General features: G+C 42.3%; 1 protein-coding gene across 1 annotated transcript in view; it reads left to right on the forward strand.

Annotated features, from left to right (window-relative positions):
- Positions 1–962: 962 nt before the first annotated feature.
- The window catches only part of plxnb3 (plexin B3), a gene marked incomplete at its 3' end in the record, with an annotated part of 29,975 nt that continues 24,466 nt past the window's right edge, over positions 963–6,471 (forward strand). The window contains exon 1 of the mRNA XM_083895617.1: positions 963–1,040. The remainder of the gene's footprint in view (positions 1,041–6,471) is intronic.

A 6,471-nucleotide genomic window follows, 5' to 3' on the forward strand; every position in this document is an offset into this window, starting at 1 on the left:
GTTCACGTTAGTTGTTGTGTCTGTTTGGGTTGTCTTTGTTGTGTTAACTGTAGTTGTTGTGTGTCCTGTTGGGGTGTTTGCTGTCGTAGTTGTTGTGTGTCCGGTTGTGTTGTTGCGTTAACTGTAGTTGTTGTGTGTCCAGTTGTGTTGTCCTGTTAACTGAAGTTGTTGTGTCCGGTTGTGTTGTCGTCGTTGTGTTCACTGTAGTTTTTGTGTGTCCTGTTGTGTTGTCGTTGTTGTGTTCACTTTAGTTGTTGTGTATCCGGTTGTGTTGTCGTTGTTGTGTTCACTGTAGTTGGTGTGTGTCCGGTTGTGTTGTCGCATTAACTGTTGTTGTTGTGTGTCCGGTTGTGTTGTCGTTGTTGTTTTCACTGTAGTTGCGTGTGTCCGTTTGTGTTGTCGTTGTTGCGTTAACTGTAGTTGTTGTGTGTCCTGTTGTGTTATCATTGTTGTGTCCACTGTAGTTGTTGTGTGTCCGGTTGTGTTGTCGTTGTTGTGTTCACTGTAGTTGTTGTGTCCGGTTGTGTTGTCGTTGTTGCTTTGTCGTTGCGTTGTTGTCGTCATCAGCGTTAGCGTCGTTAGCAGCACAGGCAGATACACGACGATCACAGAGCTCGGGCTCGTCTGATTGGTCGAGCACAGACTGCTGAGTCTATAGATGATCAATCAAAGTGTGCACTGATTGATCATCTGCTCATTAAGAGCAGCAGACAAACAGGAAGTGATTCATCACCTGACCTCACTGTCGGCCTTGACCACAGATGCTGGATGAGCAGAATTAAACGGTGGCGAGTGGGCGGAGCCAGCCGAGCAGCTGCACTTTAATGTGTGTGTGTGTGTGTGTGTGTGGGGTGCCCTGAATCTGTCATGTGATCATGTATCTGTGATGATTAATATTCCTTGTGCAGGTGTTTGAAGAGGGGGCGGAGTCCAGTTTGATTGACGTGTGTGTGTGTCTCTGCAGGAACCGTCCTCCTGATGAAGAAGGCTCCTCCTCCTCTTCCTCCTCTTCCTCCTCTTCCTCCTCGCAGACGCAGCAGGTCAGTGACGCCGAGTCAGCGACTGATGACCTCACACACAGCTGTCACATGATGATGTCATGATGATGTCATCAGTGGAGTTGACATGAGGTGGACAGCGTGTATGTGCGTGTGTGTGTGTGTTTTCTGGACCTGTAGTCCTCATGGAGACCAAAACCTGGTCCTAAGTTAAGGTTAGGGGTTAGCCATTAACTGGTTATAGTTAAGGTTAGTGATGAGTGTGTGTGTGTGTGTGTGTGTGTGTGTCACATGACTCCTCTGCTTCTGTTGGTTCTTATTATGAAGTGAATAAGATAAATATCATCAGATGAATCATGCGACTGAAGCACAGAATGAACACGTTCATCAACATGAAATCATTTCAAATGTTTTTTTCTTTCTTTGACTCATTTTCACGTGGAGGTGTGAAAACGCCGTCGTCTCCGTCACATGTTTCCTCCCAATTACTGAGCGTCACCTTTGACCTCCGCCCCTCCCCCCTCCACCCGTCTCTCCGCCTGGTTGGTTTGTCTCTCTCTCTAACGCTCCCCCCTCCCCTCACACTCTTCCTCCTCCTTTAAAGCCTCTTCACTCGTCCTTCATCTTTTGTTTCTGTTGAAAGCTTCACACACACCTGATAAACACACACACACACACACACACACCCTGAAATACTGTAAAAAATAAAATAATGTGATATAATGTAAAGTGAAATAAATAAATAAATATGATATAATATAAAGTAATTTAATTTAATAATATAATATAACATATCGTATTATAATTTAATTTAATAATATAAAGTAATATAACTTAAAAAAATAATATAATATACCATATAGTAATATAATAACGTAATATAATATAATCAAATACTATAATATAATAAAGTAATATAATATGAAATAAAGTAATATAATATAATAATAAGTTGTTGAATGAATTGATCCATGTTTATTCTTAATGTGAGAGTCCGTCTGCTTTGTGTCAGATTATAATCTGAGGTGAGACGGTTCAGATTAACACTCCTAATCCGATCTGGTTATGAACTAAAGCGGATCCAGGATTGAACGGCGAGGAGCTCGTGTGTCGTTGCCATAGTTACTGATTTTAAATCAAGGCTGTTGAGTCAGTTTGGATTAGGACTGAGCCATATTTGTAATATTTATCTTTGTTATATTCGTCCATATCAATATATATATATATATATGTATATATGTGTGTGTGTGTGTGTCAGGATTTAAATCACAACAATATTTATGTACAGTATGTCATAAATGTGTGTATATGTTTGTCTATATCCTGATATAGGAGCTATATGTGGATAGAAACACTGTAAAACACACTGTAAAATACACTGTTAATACACTGTTAAAACACTGTTAATACACTGTAAAGTACACCGTTAATACACTGTAAATCTGTATGATCTGTATAACATGATCTTAAAATACACTTTTTATTACCTTTCATCTCAGATAAACTTGCTTTATTTCTTTACATGAAGGATGTTCAGGTGTTTTACAAACAATCACACTGACTGTAAATATGGTAAAATTCTGCTATAACACAAATAATTAGGCTTAAAATTGAAGAAGTTACCTTTTTGAATATGAATTTGTTGATTTTGTGTACTTTTTATATACTATTTAGTGTCCTTTTAATAATAAATATATATATATATATATATGTATATATATATATATATATATATATATAGTATTTAATCATTTCATTTTCACAAATGAAAATCACTAAAAAGTGAAATATCTGTGTGTGTGTGTGTGTGTGTGTGTCTGTGCGTTACTTGAACTTATCGACCTGTTCTATTGTTTCCCTGTGGGTGGAGGCGGAGTCGAGCCCTGAGGGGGCGTGTCATGTGTAAATGTGTCCAGATTTAAATAACATGTCCAGGTGGTGGACAGTGTAGGACAGTGTTGGACATGTTGGACAGTGTTGGACAGTGTTGGACAGTGTAGGACAGTGTTGGACATGTTGGACAGTGTTGGACAGTGTTGGACAGTGTTGGACAGTGTTGGACATGTTGGACACCAACGTGAACCAGGTCCAGGTCTCACGTCTGAAGAGTTGTGTGAGGAGCGACGGCCTGTGATTGGTCGACTTTGTCTTAATACAGAAACATTAAATCACATCACAGAAACAATATTTATGTCTGCTGGTCCACCAGCTGTCCACACACACACGCACGCACGCACACACGCACACACACACACACACGCAGACACACAGTTAGACCTGAGGGTGTGTGTGTGTGTGTGTGTGTGTGCGCGCACGCGTTTGTGCCTGCGTGTGTTTCTTTGTGTGTTTGATTGATGTGTGTGTGTGTGCAGTGGTCCATGTGACCCCTCAGTGTCTGTGTGTGTGTGTGTGATTAATAATACATGAGGCTCCTGATGAGAGGTGGACAAACACTCCCAGCTGAGCTCTGACACACACACACACACACACACACACACGTGCACACACACACTCATGTTTTATGAGCAGTGTGTTGTGTCACAGATAACACGATGATAAAAACACACACACACACATTAAAGTCTCTGTGGTTGCTACGACAACCGGAACACTTAGCGACCCTCACCTGCTGTGACCTGTCAACTGTGAACCAATCACATCACACAGCAGCTCACCTGGACACACACACACACACACACACAGACAGACACACACACACACACACACAATGATCAGATTTTCTTCTTCTTTGGTATGTGTGTGTGTGTGCTGAGTTGATGCTGTTTCCCATCATGCACTGGGCTCACAGTGGGATCAGTGAAGGTCCCACAGCAGCAGCTGATGGAGGAGAATCAAAGCAGCTGAGGGACGATGTTCTGCACAATGTTCTCTCTGCCTGAAGCTGCTGCAGCTGAAGGTCCCTCAGCAGCTGGAGGCTCCTCCCACTCTTCATCTCCTTCTTTGAGTCATTAACAGCTCATGACCAGAGTGAGGGTCACCATGTGGATCAACCAGGAACAACCACCCTGAGACACTTGGACCAGCAGCAGCAGCTGCTTCTTCTTCTTCTTCAGTGAGAGCTGGAGGTCAGAAGAAACCACTGAACCTGGCACCCAAGAACATTGTGAAGAACAGAACCACTGAGAAAAGGTCCAGAACCACCTGGGAACAGCAGAGAAGCCCCGCCCACAGGAGACCTTCAGGGACCTGTGATGGTTTGGAGACCATCAGGACTGCCTGAACCTGGACCTACAACGTCACATGAGACCCTGCCCACTCCTGGACTCTTCACGAGTCAGATGTGGACTGGTTTCTCGTGAGGTTCCAGGTCCAGTTCCAGGTCTAGGTCCAGGTCCAGGTCCAGGTTCTCCTCAGCAGTGAAGACCATCACAGGGATCTGCCACAGTTTAATTGCAGTTATTTTCACTGTTCCATGTTTTCGGTGAGAACCATATGGAAACAGCTGTTAAACACCAGTGATTCACTGCCTCGCTCTACCACTCTCTCTCTCTCTCTCTCTCTAACTTCACGCCTGAAACCTCAGATTAAATATTAATGAGCCTGGCTCCGCCCACCACCATGTGTGTGAGTGAGCAGACAGGCCCCGCCCCCCTCAATTCCCACTGAGCCCCTCTCTCCCTCTCTCTGTGTATGTGAAGGTCTCTCACCCCCCTCTCTCTCTCTCTCTCAGAACAATGTGTCGTTCACAATAATGGGATTACAGCCGGCTGCTCGCTTGCCCCTCTCTCTGTGTGTGTGTGTGTCAGTAGTCGTTCGCCCCTCTTGATCGCCCAGTCTGCAGCTTCTCTCACTTTTTGTCCTCAGTGTTTTGGAAAATGAAAGAAAGACGAGCTGTTTCCTGAAGTAAGTCAATCTCTCTCTCTCTCTCTCTCTCTCTCTCTTGATTGACAGCTGACTGTTTGATTGTGCTGTGATTAATGAGTAGAAGAAGAATCAGATCAGTGGTGAAGAGACATAGACACAGACAGTCTCTCTCTCCTACAACAAGTTCACTGAGAACAAACAGGAATTCACTCAGTGTTTCACTGGTTATTTCACTGGTTGTTTCACTGATTGTTTCAGTGTTTCACTGGATGTTTCACTGGTTATTTTAACTGGTTATTGTGGTGTTTCACTAGTTGTTTCACTGTTTTATTCGCTGGTTGCTGCAGTATTTCACTAGTCGTTTCACTGGTTGATTCACTAGTTATTTCACTGGTTGTTTCAGTGTTTCACTAGTTGTTTCACTAGTTATTTCACTGGTTGTTTCACTGGTTGTTTCACTGGTTGTTTCACTGGTTGTTTCACTAGTTATTTCACTGGTTGTTTCACTGGTTGTTTCATTGGTTGTTTCACTGGTTGTTTCACTAGTTATTTCACTAGTTATTTCACTGTTTTTTTCGCTGGCTGTTGCAGTGTCTCACTGGTCGTTTCACTAGTCATTTCACTAGTCGTTTCACTAGTCGTTTCACTAGTCGTTTCACCGGTTGTTTTTACTGGTTATTTCACTAGTCGTTTCACCGGTTATTTCACTAGTTGTTTCAGTAGTCGTTTCACTAGTCGTTTCACTAGTCGTTTCACTAGTCGTTTCACTGGTTATTTTTCTAGTCGTTACACTAGTTGTTTCACTAGTCATTTCACTGGTTATTTCACTGGTTATTTCACTAGTCGTTTCACTGGTTATTTTTAATGGTTATTTCACTAGTCGTTTCACCGGTTATTTCAGTAGTCGTTTCACTAGTCGTTTCACTGGTTATTTTTCTAGTCGTTACACTAGTTGTTTCACTAGTCGTTTCACCGGTTGTTTCACTAGTCATTTCACTAGTCGTTTCACTGGTTATTTCACTAGTTATTTCACTAGTCGTTTCACTGGTTGATTCACTAGTCGTTTCACTGGTTGATTCACTAGTCGTTTCACCGGTTGTTTCACTGGTTATTTCACTAGTCGTTTCACTGGTTGATTCACTAGTTGTTTCACCGGTTGTTTTACTAGTTATTTCACTAGTCGTTTCACTAGTCGTTTCACTAGTCGTTTCACCAGTCGTTTCACCAGTCGTTTCACTAGTTGTTTCACTGGTTGTTTCACTGGTTATTTCACTGGTTATTTCACTAGTTATTTCACTGTTTTTTTTGCTGGCTGTTGCAGTGTCTCACTGGTTGTCTCACTAGTTGTTTCACCGGTTGTTTCACTGGTTGTTTCACTAGTCGTTTCACCAGTTTTTTCACTGGTTATTTCACTAGTTGTTTCACTAGTCGTTTCACTGGTTATTTCACTAGTCGTTTCACTAGGGATTTCACTAGTTGTTTCACTAGTTGTTTCACCGGTTGTTTCACTAGTCGTTTCACTAGTCGTTTCACCGGTCGTTTCACCAGTCGTTTCACTGGTTGATTCACTAGTCGTTTCACTGGTTATTTCACTAGTCGTTTCACTAGGGATTTCACTAGTTGTTTCACTAGTTGTTTCACCGGTTGT

Source organism: Microchirus variegatus (assembly GCF_963457635.1).
Source record: "Microchirus variegatus genome assembly, chromosome: 9".
Lineage (NCBI taxonomy): Eukaryota > Metazoa > Chordata > Actinopteri > Pleuronectiformes > Soleidae > Microchirus > Microchirus variegatus.